General features: G+C 43.0%; 1 protein-coding gene across 2 annotated transcripts in view; it reads right to left on the minus strand.

Moving 5' to 3' along the window:
- The window catches only part of PDE7B (phosphodiesterase 7B), a 155,849-nt gene that overhangs the window by 124,992 nt on the left and 13,563 nt on the right, over window positions 1–17,294 (minus strand). The gene's annotated exons all lie outside the window — the stretch shown is intronic.

The raw sequence follows: 17,294 nt of genomic DNA on the forward strand, positions 1-17,294 counted from the left end.
AGGAGCTTTGGGCTATGTGCGCACATTTTATTCTGGAATCAATGGAGACTGGGTATTTGGAGGTTTTTTTACATAGTCCACACAGTGTCTAGATTATTTTGTTGGTGTTTTGCCCCGAAAAGTGCTTCTTGAGAAACTGGTTTCATGACAAAAGTAAAAGCTCAATGCAGATTGATGCATTACCCTGCAGTGTGTACATGGACGTAGGGAGGATTTTTGTTGGGTGGGGGGCAGGACTTTGGGGGGGGGACAGAACCAATGTGACTGGTCAGTTACCTAAATATTTCTATTGTTTTTCTATTCTACTGCCCCCTTGCCCCCCCGGCTACGCCCATGAGTGTGTCCACTTGAAAACAGATGAGGGTAGTCCCAGCAGTGGGTCTACCTGATCAATGACTTTGTGGGAAGGTGTATACTAAGACTGCAATCACTGCTTCCTTCTTCATTCACCTGGGGCATATGAAAGGAGGAAAAGGCACAAACAAGCTCATCAAGGCAAGGGCTTTCAAATGAATCTGTTCTCCTTCTGTGTTCTGTTGTTATATATAACATATATCCAAGATCTATGAGGAAGAACTGAAGGAGGACTTGGATCTGAATTGTCACTGTATTTTCATGTTTGTTACTACTCTGGACCAGATTTCCCATGCTTTAATGTTTCTGGTATTTGTTGATATCAGATTTATTTGTTTTTATTTCCAAGGGTTTGACAAAAATAACTGTTCCTTAAGTTTTACTTATCAACTTCATAACATGGAAACTTACACAATGTCCATATTCAAAGCCCCTAGGCAGCACTCCATTTTTCTGAGTAAACTTGATTCCAAGCCACAGAAAAGCTGTAGGTGGTGAAGGTCAACCGTAGATGAAGGTTGCCTTCCACTTTCTAGCCACCATGGTGCGCATGTGTGTGTTGGGGGGCTAGCCACTGTATTCAGTGGCAAAGAACAAAGAAGCAGACCATATACTGGCACTCTTTAACTTGGCGTTCACATGGGAGAATGAGGAAATGGAGGGAGAAGGGGGAGAGATTGAGTAAGAAGACTCAGTGGTCCATCAGAGCAGTTCCTGGGCCTGCAAACTGAAGGGGGGGGGCACTCACAACCATAAGATCCTCCTCCTCCTTCAGATGTGGAAAATGCACTAAGAGCGAGATGTCCTGGCTCTCTCTGGGTAAAGAATTCAAACTCAGATTATGGTTTCTGCCAAAAACTTCCATGCTCAAATCAGTATGGTTCATGAGCAAGGCACAGGTTAAAGGCACAACAGGTGCAATATGTTGGCTGCTTAAGCTAAAATACTGATCCAGTCATTGACACATACCAGGGATCCCTGTTGTAAAGTAATGGGGTGGGCAAGAGTTTAGTGTGGCAAGTGAGGCATGTCTTTGGACTGGGCAAGCAAATGGGAACTCCTTCTGGTGGGTTGGACCTGAACTGTCCATTCATGCCAGTGCTGGCAATTCCATGTTCTAGGCAACCTGGCATCTGATGCTCCTCCAGAGGCAGAGGCTCACCAGTAGGAACTGGAGGGAAAGGATGCTCCAGCAGTGCAGGGGCTGTGGGCTGGGCTGGCATGGGCTGCTTGGGGGACAGTCTACTAGGTCCCTCACTGGGATCAGACTCCCAGGTTCTCCCCAGGAAACTCTGATGTCTCTCATGGCCCATTTCAGCCTGCTGGATCCCTCCCTGGAATAATTGGCTTCCAGCTACTCACGCTTCTCCCACTGTTCATGCTGATCTGACCAGCCTCTCCAAGACATCTCCATGAGACTTGTGACACTAAACTTGTACAAAGGCCCAGCTGATGGTGTCTCTGCTAATCTAATTGTAATCAGAATGCAACATGATATTTAAGCAAACAACAGTTGCTTTTATAGCTTGGATGCTAGATCTTTGCAAAAATCTAGAAGGTTTGAAGCTTAAACTCAGTGCATAAGTGCAGCTGGAAATTGTGTGAGTTCCTGTGATACGTTTTGTTTGTTTGTTTGTTTGTTTGTTTGTTTGATTGATTGATTGATTAGTAGATATGATTGTGGCAATGAAGGAAAGTCCATGGCAGTGCTAAAGGGAAGGTGGTGATTCAACAAATCCTTTGTTTATAATACAGCACTGGTTTAAAGTATTTGGAAGTCAGATTGATACAAATGTGGTACAAGCCAGGTGAATCAACACCATGTTTGAGCTGTAATAAATAGTCATGCATAGACATGTCATAATTTGGAAGCAGAGAATTATCTCTCATACATTTTTTTAAAAGCAAATGTGAATGTTAAAAGAATGCTGTGAACTGCTCCAGTTATGCTGGAGGGGTGGAGTGGCAAGACAAATTTCCTTAAAATCATAAAGCACAACTGGGTTGCTTTAAAAATCCTTTATGAAATGTCTCACAGGTTCAGTAAAAGCTTGTTTCATGTAATCTCCCAAGAGGAACATTAAAAGGTTAAATCTTTTATGTAAAAGTTTCCAGAACAATTTTGAGTATTTAGAACGGATGGTTACATTTCTAAGTAGATATACCAGATAAAAGCATATTGTCTACTGTAACTTGTAAGAGAGTAACATGTGAGATTTGAGGCAGAAAGAAATAAGGGTACATCTTAGTATAGGGGAAATAAATGTGGCGCTAATCAACAGATATCAAACTGCTGCTGCAAAGGCATTGTTCATACTACAAATTCAAGCATAGATCAGAACAAACATTTTGGTGGCATTTCCCCTCAGCCCTCACAGATAATTTATAGATTCAAAAATGTCTGAATCCTATGGACTCCTGTTGGTTCATCATTAATTAGTGAAGAAATAATTGCATAATATAGATCAGAGATGGTTGAGCAGGCCACTGACTAGCCTGCTTCATAAATCCATTCACATGCTCAACTTTTCAAGTCAAGGAGTTACCTCACAATGGGTCTTTTGACCTCTCAGCTTGAACAGTCAAGCAGCCCAACTTCTTGCCCATTCAAATTTCTGTTGCACTACACTACATCATTTGAGGGCAAATGGTGGTTTGCACAAACCACAGTTTGCCACGTTCAGATGAAATGAAAAATCTCCTTCCTTCATGTGCAGGGGAATGGTGGAGGGAGGACTGTACAAGCCTGTAGCTTGCCACTTCTCATTCTTGTCATAAGCAACCATGGTTTGTCATCACATCTTCAAAATCCATATTGACAGGAACCCTCTTAAACCAGTGGTGTTTCTGGTACTAAATTAGGAGTAACAGGAAACTTTTAAATTTTCTAGATTTGGACAAACTTTTGGTTTCATAATTGTTCACGTACTAGACACAGAGGTTTAGTCTTAGATATTTCTATTTCCAAATTATTGGGTATAATGCATATTAAATCAAGACTGCGCAGTTACTTTTTGCACTTCTGTTTACGTTTGTACTCCAAACTAATTTGTACTCTGTTTATTATATGGTTAATTTGCTACATTTTGAAAAACACAAGTATAAAACCTTTTTTTTAAAAAAAATTGCCCACATACATGAAGCAGTGGCACGTGTGTGTGTGCAAGGACAGTGGCACCCTCCCAGCAGCAGTACTGCTTGCCACAATAGGGATGGGACAGGGCAAAGTGATCACAAGGTCAAGGGAGTTCCAGGTTGATGGCAGTGGCCTTGCAGATACATGCACCCGCTGCTTGCACCCAACCTGGAGTTCCCCTAACCTTGCCCCCACATCTCCCCACCACCTTCCCCGCGGATGCAGTACTGGCACCCAAAGTACACCACTGCCGCTCCGTTCTCTCATGCACTGCTGTTACATACGTGATCAAAATATCACATAATATTGTTGAGTTCTGTTGGGATCCTCACTATTGCCCTCCAGTTTCAGCAGTGGAATTTTTTGGTCAACGTTCTCAAGACAACAACACCCCCCCCCCATACTGTTTTGCAAAGAGTGGATGTGTTCATCGGTGACAGGCATCTCTTTTTACCTGCCCTAAATAATGTATAATTACAGACCCTCCAAGTGTCCCTATTTTCCAGAGACATCCCTGATTTAGAGAAGCTGTCCGTATTTCTGATTTGATCCCAGAAGGTCCCGCTTTTCCTTAGGACGTCCCTATTTTCATCGGAGAAATGTTGGAGGGTATGTTAGCGTTGGGGTGGTTTGTGTGCCAGAAAGGGTTGCACAGAAGGAGGGGAGTGGAAGGAGGAGGCATGGACATGGGAGTGAAGGTGAAAATGGGGTTGCAGAATAGAAAAGTGGCTTCAGAAATGGAGTTGGGAAGGTAAAAAATGGTTGCATGGGGTGGGAAGGGGGTTACTATGGGAGGAGTGGCAGGGAGGGTTGGCGCGGGGCTTGAGCAGGGGTGCAGTCCCTATTATAATATAAAGGCACTGAGTGCATTTATAGTGGGGAATTTGGGCCTCAACATCATGCTAGTGATGGTCTTAGTTTCATACCCCAACCATTAGAGTAGAAGCTGAAAGGTCAGAGTTGCAAGTACTAACATGAACAGCCACTCCCGGGTAAGGCAACACCACTGAACTTCCAGCTTACTACGTTAGCTCAGTAGTTTATTATTACATGACTGTGTGATGTAATACAAATTACCACTGCCACTCCAAGGTGGTAGGAAGGAATGCAGCTCCCTGGGATCAGGATTCTAACTGGCTGGTTATTAATACATGGAATGGCATTAACCGATAGCAGGGGATGCGACCCTGTGACTAGTGTGCACAGAATTGCAGGCAATAGCTGGAAAGAATCATGGCTGGCCGTCTGTCATGGCAAATTAATGAAAGACATTAAAGTAATCGTACATGGACCCCAACTTTCCTTCCACGAATGTAGCACAGTTCTCCCTTTTCTTTGCTGCATCCCCCCAGTCCTCCACTGCATCTTGTAAATGGCCTGCAGCTGAGCTATGGGCCTTCTCATTCATTCATTCAAATTATATACGGCTCTATACCCGCAGGTCTCAGGGCAGTTCACAAAATAAAATCACAATATAAAACCACAAAACATACAACCAAAATAAAAGCAGCAGCAACTTTGTTGTCAATGTCTTTCTATCTTAAAAGGAAAACATACCTGCTCTTTTCTTCCTACCACACCGAGGTGCCCAAGGAAGTTTTCAAAGAGAGAAAGAGGCGTGTTCCTTCTTATTGCTGTGCTGGTTGCACCTGCGGTCTCTTCCCTGCTGCTGGCAACACAGGTGCAGAAAAGGCTTGCTAGCTTTGGGGAGCCATGGTTGTCCAGCCCAGCTGGTAAAGAGAAGGCCTTTGAGGAAGCTGCTGTTCCTTTAAGAGTTGCACAGAACCAAGAATTTCACTAGGTGCAGTGTTTCCCATGCTTTCTGACAGAAGAAGGCAGCAGGTGGAATTGTCCTTTCCATGCAAGGTTGCAGGAAATTTTTCAGGGGGAGGGGTCTGAACTAAACTTTATCCCAGAAATCTGTCTACAGAAGCAATGCCTTCCTAAGGGTTGTAGAACCTCTTCACAGCAATTGGTCTGGGCAAATGCCTCCCACTGGCTTCAGTAGGAGGCTATTCCCAAGCCAGATTGCTGGGGGTGAGGGCGGGAGTCTGGATACGCCTGAGTGGCCCCACCCACTTTTGCATTGGCCCTGCCCACCAGCGGCATGTGGCTTTCAGAAGGCTAGCCATGAGGAAATGCATCTGTCAAGCTCAAAAATATTCCCAGCCCCTGCTTCACAAAGACACAGACGAACATGTCTCTGGAAGCTGGGAGAGAAAGGGGCTGGTGCCCTCCATATTAACCAATTTGGGCAGTTGAAGTGCAGCTAATACCCTTTGCTCACATCTTTATCACGATTGTGGCACTGTTCTTCTCCAATTCTGTCCTCATTTTATTTATGAAGTAGGAGGGTTCAGCGCTATTTTTCTAGAAAAGAGGTGCCGGAGCTTGCCACGAACGCCTCCCTTGTTCTCTTATAACGGCAATGGCGCCCACCTGAGAGGTGCTGGAACTGAGTTCCGGCGAGTTCCGGCTGAAAAAAGAAGCCCTGGGAGGGATCACACCATAACAGTCATATAATTATTGTGTAACAAATATAAAATGAAGAAGTTGCGTTCACAACTAAGAACCAACGTTAAATGTTTTGTTTAAAAACCATAACCAAAATTTAATGACTCTTCTGTACACAAGAAAGTAATAATTATCTTGTAGTGAAAACACAAACCAAAGGAAGAATAAAGTGTGAGAGAACGGGTAGGAGTGTGTGTGTGTGTGTGTTATGAAAGGACTAAAATGTGAATTAAAGGCATATGTTGACTGAAATCATTTGAGCAGTTCCTGATCTATAATCCTAAAGGCAGACTATTCTATCAGCAAGGCTCATAATCGGGCTAAACATGACCCAGATTAAGAGGAAAGCTCTTGGCTAGCAGGGAGGAGAAGTTGAATTGTGCAATGTTCAGCGATTAACTCAGATTCACTATAGGGATGAGCGAGGATTTTACAGTCAATCCCTTGTGAAAGTGGTAGGTCAGCATGACTTTCTTCAGGACAGAGACAACAGAGTCATATTTGTCATGTGTACTCTGCCTGGAAACCTGCTGCCATTCTTGATGCAAGGAACTGAAGTTTGACAGAAAACCACTTGTCTGAGTCAAACTTCACATTCATGCTTTTCTGACACGAGCTATTTGGTGATCTTCATTTGCAAAAGTAGCATGGTACAGGAGCTAGTAACTCACCAATCACACTTGCCATGGCTCAGTATCATTGTATTTCTAGCTCACATATGGTATTGCCCTTATACTGACAAGTGTAAGAATGGCTACCAGTTCTGTGGAAACAAAGCTTGATGGTCCCTAATCCTGGTTTCCAGTCAGTTTAAGAGTCAAACAACACTTGATATTTTGGTGTTTAACCTGAGGGTTTTCTAAAAACATTAATAATAATAATAATAATAATAATAATAATAATAATAATAATAATTTATCATTTCTACCCCGCCCATCTGGCTGGGTCTCCCCAGTCACTCAAGGAGGCTTCCAACAAAAGGTTAAAAATACATTAAACCATCTGTCATTAAAAACTTCCCTAAACAGGGCGGCCTTCAGATGTCTTCTAAATGTCATATAGTTGTTTATTTCTTTGACATCTGACAGGAGGGCGTTCCACAGGGCGGGTGACATTACTGAGAAGGCCCTCTGCCTGGTTCCCTGTAACTTCGCTTCTCACAGTGAGGGAACCACCAGAAGGCCCTTGGCACTGGACCAAGGGCCGGCACCAGCTGGGTAGACTGATAACTATCAGGATCAGATGAAATCTGGAAGGGGGATTTACTGAGGAAGAGGGAGATCCTGAGGAAAATCACTTTTCTGAAATTTGTATTGAGAGGAAATTTCCCATTGGAACCAATAACAGAATAACATGGACAGGCAGGGTCGCGGGCCTTGTTAACTATGCTTTAGGATGCTACAAAACATTCCTTTTGATTTTTGAAGTTTCAAGCAAGAATCTCTTTGCAGGGTATTCTTTAAGACTTTTTCACTTCACTGAGTTGCTATTCACCTTTTCTGTCATGCTGACAGTGTATAATGATGAAATTTCTGTGTTGCTGTTCTTTAATGACACTAGTGATATCATGATAGTTCATTTTCTGTTGGTATCTTTTACTTCCCACTAACCAAACTGGGGCCAAACCTTTTGCTCTGATTTCCTTTGGACCATGTCGGTGAGCCTGGGGGGGGGGGTCTTTTTGTCTGGACAACCCAGGACCTCCATACACACTTCCCAGGCTTGTGCCCCAGGGACGTCACTTTGGTGCTGCTAATGCAGACCTTTGACTTCAACCCGGGGACACACTACATTGTCTCTTGACCAACAACAGAAAACATGTAGCAGAAAATGGACTATGAAGGAGTAATACCTGTACCCGGTTTATATATGAATTATACTAATATATATGAATTGTCTAAATCAAGGGATACATAGGTAGAGTAATAACAAAAAGCCCTGCTGCTTGTAGCAGTTAGTGTGCAATAGCATTGCATTCGTGTAGTATCACTAGCATAACACCCCAAAATAAAGGATGTGCAAAATGCAGTGCAGGGTTACAGATGGATCCGCTGGATCCAAAGTCTGAGTGCTGCTACAGGAAGAAGTTTTAACCACCTCTGCATATGCCCTGGCCAGCAAGTCTGCAGATGCAGAGGGGAATGAGTTGCTCTCTGCCCTACTCTGCCTTGATTAAGATTCGTCTCAGTGTGTGTTTGTTTTGTCATGTTAAGCTAGTGGTCTACTAAGGCACCTAGATCCTATTCACATGTACTAGTGGCAAGCCAGTTGCCCCTGATCTTATATCTGTGCAACTGGTTATTCCTGCCTAAGTACAGAACCTTACATTTGGACCTATTGAAATCCATTTTGTTAGTTTTGGCTCGGTTCTCCCATTTATTAAGGTCATCTTGAATCCTGACTCTGCCTTCTGCGGCATCGGTTACCCCTCCCAGTTTGGTGCCATCTGCAAATGTGATGAGAATTTGATGAGAGGGAATGGCCCAAGGAGAGTCCAGAGAGCTGGAGAGAAACTCCTGGAGGGCTTCATTTGTCCCCTGTGCCCGGGGTTCCCCACCCCTGCTTTCAATGCAAAATGTTTTTATTTCACCTTCTGGCTACCATTTCTACTGATGCTGAAACTTTTGTCCCATGACAGCCTTATAAATGACTTGAGGTATGATATATGTCCAGATAACACACCTTGCTTTTCAATGACAGATCACTAAGTCATTTCCATAAGCACAACTGCAATACCACTCCAGATCTACTAGGCAGATGCGCAGAGACTGTTTCTGGTGGAGAAGTGCTCTTTCCCACTTTTTGTGCGCACTGTAAGACACACTTAGCAAGTCTGGTGCTCTTTGAAGTGTGCACCACTCAGAGTGACGTTAATCACTGGTGGCAGTCTCTCATTGTAGTAATCAAGAGTGTTAGAGGTTACATAAATGAATGTCACCCCGATAAGAGAATATGAAGCAGACAGTCTCTATAGAAGAGAATGATGGGGAGAAACAAGGAAAGAGGAAGCAAGGAGGAGACAGTCAAGGGGGGGGGGACAGGGGAGGAGAATGGAAGTGAGATGTAAGTTCACAATCCTTCTCTCTCTCGCACATAACGTATCAGGAAATATATCAGCTGCTCAGTTTCCTTATCTTAAAAAGGGGGAAATATATTTAATTGTAGTGAGGATGAATATACATCCTGAAGCAGTCATATAATATTGTTATAGGAGGATGTACTTTCTATAAACAGGGGAAGAGATATTGTTTTGCAGTCCATCTTCTTGGAGTGGTAGGAAGACAGCCTTTATGAAACCAGCTTCCTTGACCAGCTTTTAATGCATTATGTTTTATTACGGTTTTATAAATGTTATATATGTTGGAAGCCACCCAGAGTGTCTGGGACAACCCAGTCAGCTGGGCAGAGTACACTTCCACTTCCTCCTCCTCCTCCTCCTCCTCCTCCTCCTCCTCCTCCTCCTCTTCTTCTTCTTCTTCTTCTTCTTCTTCTTCTTCTTCTTCTTCTTCTTCTTCTTCTTCTTCTTCAGTGTACTTCAGATTAAAGGTGGTATTCAACTAAGTTTTACTCAAAGTAGAACCACTAAGTTAGGTCCATTAATTTCAATGGGACTTTTCTGAGTAAAACTTATCCCCTGGCCGTTTCCAGATGACCTTCTGATTAAGTATTTATCCTGATTTGTTTGCAGAGAGGTTAGACAATGTTGGCAATTTATTGAGCATTTCAACATTCATTTGTCTGAAGGGAGGTTAGATGACATTGCATCGAGCAAGTACTGTGCCACATTTTCCAGTGCATTTCCCCATAATTTTCCATATTGCAAAAAGTCTATTTTTTATTTTATTTTATTCTAGGTTGAGCAAGTATTGGGATGTACAGCAGGAAGAACCAGACAGGACAAGACAGCGGGAAGCACCACAGCAATCTGGCACCCCAGAGCTGGTTCCATGGGTCAGCAAAATTGGGATCCCAGTGCTGACCCCCAGGGCTCACTGACCCTGCGCTTCCTCCTCTTTGGTGTAGCTGCCTATTCATACAAGCAGTGACTTCCACCACATCCTCCCCATCTAAGAAGTGGTATAGATTCCCAGAGGGAGAGAGTGAATGAGCAGTAGTGACAATGTCAACGAGGAAAGTGGGCTCATAAAAGGAGGGAGTTCATTGAGAGACTATTGTCCAATGATCACCCCCTGCCCTCTCCTCCCCCAATCTAGAACCAACATTAAAATGCACATCATTTTGAAATTGGCACAAGTTGGAAATGTTTATCTTCACAAACCTGATATATATGTTTTTGTGTTGTCTGTTATGTCTATAATGTGCAATTAATACATTTGCTCCTGGCCGCTTCATCCTGAGAGACTTACAGCTAACAAGCAAGGAAGGTGATGTCTTGATATCTCATGTGTAGGTATGGAAGGGGGGGGATTTAATTTGCTTCCCATTTAAAGGCAAATCTACCTAATTCACACTTTCTGATGCAAGACTTGAACTGGAACACAGCCAATCTTTGAAATTCGCACTTCTTCAGATTTTGCAACACAATTCTCCAGCTAAGTAATGTGTACAAAAATGCAGGTGCTAAGGTAAAGTGTGTGTGAAATGTATACATTATTGAAAATAGCATACAAAATGCATTTTGTAAGAGAATAATGCTTTGCAAAATGCGTATATTTGGCGAAATTGCATACAAACACATGCACATTAGGGTAAGTTCACACCGAAATGCTGCGAAATTTTCACGAGGACTCATTGTGTGTGTGTGTGTGTGTGTGTGTGTGTGTGTGTGTGTGTATTTTAAAGGTGCAAACTGACATGGAGATATGGCAAACAGAACTTGGAAAAATGAGAAACAGAGATAAGCCAAAACGGTGAGATTCATCCATCCCACTTCATGCATAACATATTTTAGTCCCCATTTTGTGGTTAGACGAAGCATTGGAAAAATCAGCATCTAGACACTGGTTGAAAGGACTTGACATCTGCATGAGTGAATACCAAATGCAGTAGCCAGGGGTGCCGAAACTTTTTTCAAAGAGGGCCAGATTTGATGAAATGAACATGCATGAGGGCTGACCAAAGTTGTTGACCCTATTTCCTTTAGGATTGTAGTTGTTGAGCTTTTTTATGATTTTACCCCAGGACTTTGGATACACAAGGGGTGAGGGTGAAATCCCAAGCTTGGTTATTTTACAAATCTATTACCAAAGGGAGCTTTGCATGCCCTATAATTTTGTTCTGCATCGTCAATGGCACCCCTGCCAAAGCCTTCCCTTGTAAAGTACACTTTGATGCTTCGCTTTGTCTGGTTTCCAGTCTTGTATAAACTGTTTCCTTTATGATTTAAAGAGACAGTAATCAGTGTCCTTCACAACAGGAAACATCTGATGGGCTGTAACTGGTAAAAGCCATGCTACGTACCACCTTCTTTTTCGTTCTTTCATTCTGCCCATCAATGGACTTTTGTGGGAGTTTACTGGGCTTTAAAAGGAGCCAAGATGATATCTTTTGACTCAATTTCTGAGCAAGAACTGAATTAGGATACTAGTGCAAATCTCAGGACCTATTTAAAGAAGAGAAGCGCCTGATGGAATGGAGTGCAGACTTAGGGCATTCAATTCGGCAATATTAGAAAGTTGCCCTGGGAAAAGGCAAAATGCAAATTCCAAGCTTGTTTTGTAAAGACAATGAGAATTGACGTCATTCAGCTCTGTCAGTGATATTTTGCCTCTTCTGAGAAGAAGCCCCCAGGGGTCCCCAGAAGAAAATGAGAAAATGCCTGTTTTCAAATGGGCTATGAAACTAGTTAATCAGAACAATGAATATACCAAGTTGGCTCAAAGTTGTAGAATGGAGGTGACTATGCAAATAAAAATCCATGAGAATTCATGAAAAGATTTGGCCCAACTGATTTCTGCTTTGGAATGTGAATACTCAGTGCCAGAGTCTATTTGAAGTTAAGTAGGTGTGAACTTGATCGGTGCCTGAGTGAGAAACCAGTGGCAGTCCAATGTCATAATCCCCCAACAGTCCCTAGACTGTGTGGTGTAGTGGTTAAGAGCGGTAGTCACGTAATCTGGGGAACCGGGTTCGCGTCTCCGCTCCTCCACATGCAGCTGCTGGGTGACCTTGGGCCAGTCACACTTCTTTGAAGTCTCTCAGCCCCACTCACCTCACAGAGTGTTTGTTGTGGGGGAGGAAGGGAAAGGAGAATGTTAGCCGCTTTGAGACTCCTTAAAGGGAGTGAAAGGCGGGATATCAAATCCAAACTCTTCTTCTTCTTCTACAAGAGAGAGCCCCTCTTTTCCACTGCCTCTCCCTGAGGGAAAAATAGCCCCCTTTTGCCTCTCTCTTTGATTGTTAGATACCATCAGCCCCAGTCAACATGACCCATGATCAGGAATGACAAAGGTTGTTGTTGGCTACCCTTGCTTCAATTTATGTGGGAGTGAATGCACACACAGCCAGTGAAACTTAGTGTAAAAAAATGGACCATCCAAGAACACAAGTGTGTCTATGTTTTCCTATATGAAATGTTGGAAGGGGTATGATGGAAAGCTCTCATTCACCTCCACAAGCCTGCTCACCAAAAGGGGTAACTGCACATGGGGTGCATAGTCAGGGCAGGTGGGGGGGGACCTGATAATCTGTAACTTCTCACAAAACTGTGAAGTGAATTTTATTGCACAATCTCCATGCAATCAAAAATCTAGGGCTTAATTTTAATATAGCTTTGAATGGATGTTATTCACAGCTAACTTTAGCTGGTTCAGAGCCAAGGAGTAGGGCACCAGCAGTATTTTCATGACTCTATCTTAGGTAAGAAGAATTTGACCTTTTTATCTCATCCTCACAAGAAGCCTACGGTGTGGGTTACTTACTTACTTAATATCAGAATCATGCTTAGTATCTGTATAGTGCTCTGAAGAGTTTTCCATGCATTATCTAGTTGTAATCCTCCCAACGCCCCTGTAAATTCTATTATCCTCCATATTACAGACAGGTGGGGGGAGGGCTGAGGGTGAGAGAGTAGCTCTTCAGCCAACTGTTGTGCCATGCTCAGGCACAGTCAGCCTTTATTTCCAAGCAACGGACCAGAATGAAGACTTTTCCACTCCAGTCTGCCACTCAAGCTCCACCCCCGAGTTTGCCCCTCATAAGGCAATTTCAAAATTTAGGATAGCGACTTCAGTCGCCAACTGGGGCAAGTCCCAACAGCCAACCACCATGTGGAATTGTTTTGTTCCCGGGGGTGTGAGGGACTGCTGGGCCGGGCCACAACCACTGCCCACCTCTGAACCAGGTAAGCGGCCATTATCTTCCATATTACAGATGGGAGGCAGGAGGACTGAGCTCCTGGTAAAGGTGAGATTTGAAGAAGGGCCTTCCTGATTCATTGCTAATTCTCTTAGTCTCTATATTTCACCTGGTATGCTGGAAGCCACCCAGAGTCTCTGGGGCAACCCAGGGTACAAATAAGTAAGAAGTAAGTAAGTAAGTAAGTAAGTACTGTAAATAAGTAAGTAAGTCAGGGCTCACACTTTTTAAACATTTCAAAGTAATAACTTTGATAGGAGCTTTGCCAGAAAAATATTCCCCAGTCGTTTCCTTACTTTGCCCTACATTGAGAATAAAATGTGTATAACAATACATGGATCTTTTCGATTGAGGCCTCTCAGCACAGTATGATGCTGTAGCAGATATACCAAATGTTTAGACAAGCATTTCAGGGACTTTGCATGGCCATGCGTGGCATTCATTTGGAAACTTTCCCCAGTAAAAAAAAAAAGACGACAGTGAAGTCAAATCATGTTATGCACGTGAAGTCAAGGCATTAGTGATAACAGCTGTGTGCTGTTAAGAAGAATAACTTTTCTGAATGGAAATACTACCTCCTAGTTTTTAGCCAAATGGATTTTTTTAAAAAACAAAAACAACATTCCTAAATTTTAGCAAGAGGTGATTTCTGACCTTCCCTTGGTTGCTGTATTGTCCTTCCGTCATGGCAGCAATTTGATATGGCTTGGATGGGGCCCCTTTATTTCCACTCCTTTCCATTAACTGTTGGTACTGATAATTTCACTTTTTAAACAAAACAAAACCAAACCTCTCTTTTCCTGTGAGTCTAGGCAGTGAACAGAGCAATAGAGATCAACAGCCAAAAAGGAACTAGAAGAATCCCTAAGCAAGTCTAAAGCCAAGTTTATGTTTGGATCAAGTGCAATTTCAGCCACTGGAACCAAGTACACACGTGTGCAAGGAAACACATAATGTTATAGAGGAGTTGTTTTCAGCTGCTAGTTAGGCAAGCCAGAATGTTAGTCTTGCCATGGATCTGCATGCCTCATAGATACAGAGCTGTGCCAGAGCCAGTTCTTCAGTTCAAGGCTGGTGAGAGCAAGCCCTTCAGCTACTGATCTGTGCCTACTTTATCCACCCCACAATTACCTCCTGCGTGTTTCTCTCTTTGCCTAATGCTTTGCTATATTTTCTCCTGCATTCTGGCTGCAATCCTAAACTCACTTACTAGTGAGTAAGCCCCACTGAACACAGTGGGACTTTTTAAAAAATAAACACGCCTAGGTTTGCACTGCATTTCTTCCTTGGGAATCCGTGGACAGATGCCCTGACAGCTTTACTGCTAATGCATTATCCTTACAAATGATTTTACTTCTGTTATTGGACCATTTCTGCAGCAAGCTGTGTTTGTGTTGAAAAAGGAAGCATTAAGTCTGCTTGTCCAACAGCAGGCAAACAGGAAGTCGGCTTTTCATTTACATCCCCTGTCCTGCCTTATTCATTCGGTTCTAAACTGTCTGCGTAGAGCATGTTGCTCTCTATGGAATGGCTATAGCAGATAGTAGTAGCTTTTCGGCCAGTTAAAATCTCAGAGAGTTGATGAGAATTTCCAACTTGAGCTGAACCATTTAAAGAGCTGTGCAAGTCCCCGAAAGTGCAATTATATTTCCAAGAGCATGGCAGTAATCTTGGAGAAAGCTCTTAATGAATCATAGGCGAGGCACGCTTCTTAGATGAAGCATATGTTTTTTGCTACTATCTTTCACAGCTCCATTTTGTGGCGTGGTGAAATCCATAGGAAAGCCGCTTAAGGGCACGGCCAAACTATTTTGTATCTACTCCTGAAGTGCATTAACTAAAAGATGGTCTTAAAACATAAAAAGACAAAAATGACCCTTTATTAAAGCTTAGACATGCTGTGTATTTTGGACGTGACACAGACATCTGATTGGAAGGCTGCCTAATGCACTGCTACAGACGTATAATCAGCAGATGGAACTCTGGGTCACAGCTCTCAGATGAAGTGAACACAAGGCCATTTCTCCTTTGGAGACTTGATCTGGCTTTTGACTTTAAAAATTTAGAACAGGAACGGAATGGATTTTTTCTTGGATAAGGACAGCTTAGCTCAACAGTGCAGGGGCCTTGTCTACTGCAGTACCCAAACGCTAAATTGTGCCTTCTAGAGAAGAAAGAAAAACTAATGCCAGAGTCTGCTTTTCAAGGATACAGAAAGGCTGGTTCTACAGGTGACAGTCATAGGCTGGCATTCAAATAAGCTTTACTCATAGTAAAGCTATTGAAATTAACAGAGGGTGGAGGGACTCACAGCCCCCAAAAGGATCTTGCTTGGGTGCCAGCAAAAAACAGGCATGCCTCTATCTCTCAATTGCCCAGGCTGCTTCTAGCGTCTAGTTCTCTCACACACAAATCTGGTTTCTGTATTTCTAACAACCAGACAGTTGTGGAAGGGGGCTCCACACATTTGCTCTCTGGCACAGAGCCACTTCCTTTGTTACTTTAGTGACCCATACTTTGGGGACCTTTATGGTCCCTGTCTGGTTAATTGAGCAATTGAATTCCTGCTGCAGCCAGGAATGCATGCAACCTACCCCCACCCACCTCCAAACACACAACTCTCTCTCTCTCTCTCTCTGTGTGTGTGTGTCTCTCTGTGTGTGTGTGTGTGTGTGTGTGTGTGTGTGTGTGTGTATAGAGCCAAAACAGTAGCAATCACTAGTGAAAGTACACATGGACTGCACTATGTATAAATATTGTATAGTATTCTGCAGAATGAAAGTTTTTTTTAAAAAAAAATATCCAGTGCAGAATCTATCAAGGGCTTGCACAGACTTTCTAAAAAGACTGCAACTCTCACCACAATAGTTTTTGGGATGTGGAAAGTACTGAAGACTTTTTACTATGAGAAACTGGGGAGTGGAATTTGATTCTCAGTTTTGCTGGGCAATAAATATAAAACTGTGTCATTGTTTTGTGAATTTTCTCATTACTCTGTTGCCGCACTAGATCTCGGCGTTCAAATAAGTACTCTTCAGCCTTCCAACCCAGCTAGCAATTGTGTTCCTTCGCTGCTGAAGTCCTCCTCTACATTTGTGCTATCATAAGAGTTGTCATGGTAATGGCGAACATGAGGTCAGCGTCCGTGGCTGGAGTGAAATCCAAATGTCGTTATTCAGACTACTCTTATGTGAAAAACTGGAGAAAAGAAAAGAAAAGAAAAGAAAATCATTCAGACTAGACAGAACCTCCCCCCTCTTCTGCCGCCACCAATACTCACAATTTCAAAGAGGAGGAGAAAGGAAGTTATAAGTTTATATAAATAGCTAATAAAAGCCAAGAGTGCATATTCTCCAACATTCTACTGATGAAAACAAACATTTGAGCATTTGTAACATCACAGCAAGGGGTCACAACCAGAGTGCCACACACACACACACACACACACACATCCAGCCAGGTGAATGATTGTGAAGGCCCTTCTTCTAGGCATGGCATTCCTTTCCCTTGCATTGACCTGTCTTGGACTGGCTCCTGAAGTAAGATCTCTTACGAGTGGCCGAGCATTGCATGCAAAATGCTTATGAGAACACCTTCGTTCCAACACCCTTCCTTCCTTCTTTCCAACAAGAATACACTTCAGGACAGGGAACTTCAGAATAAAGAAGCAGCAAAAAACAGTTTCTTCTTCAAATCACCTCTCCATGGCTCCCCCAAACCTTCAGTATTCCAAGCTTGTTGGCAAGTGTAAAACAAGTGTCCTGAATTGTAATTTGGTCCTGAATTTGGAGTAGAAACATGGAGGGCATCTCTCCCACACTGCTCTGGTTTAAATTTCCTCTTCCAGTGCAGCAGTTTCTTCTTCTTCTTCTCAAAATAGGATCAGGATTCTCCAGATGACCTGTTTATTGAGCATTCATCCTGACCTGTTTGCACAATGCCTGCATGGACATTATAGGCTGTCCCCTGTTTA

The sequence above is a fragment of the Podarcis melisellensis genome (assembly GCF_964234715.1).
Source record: "Podarcis melisellensis genome assembly, chromosome: 3".
NCBI classification, from domain to species: Eukaryota; Metazoa; Chordata; class Lepidosauria; order Squamata; family Lacertidae; genus Podarcis; species Podarcis melisellensis.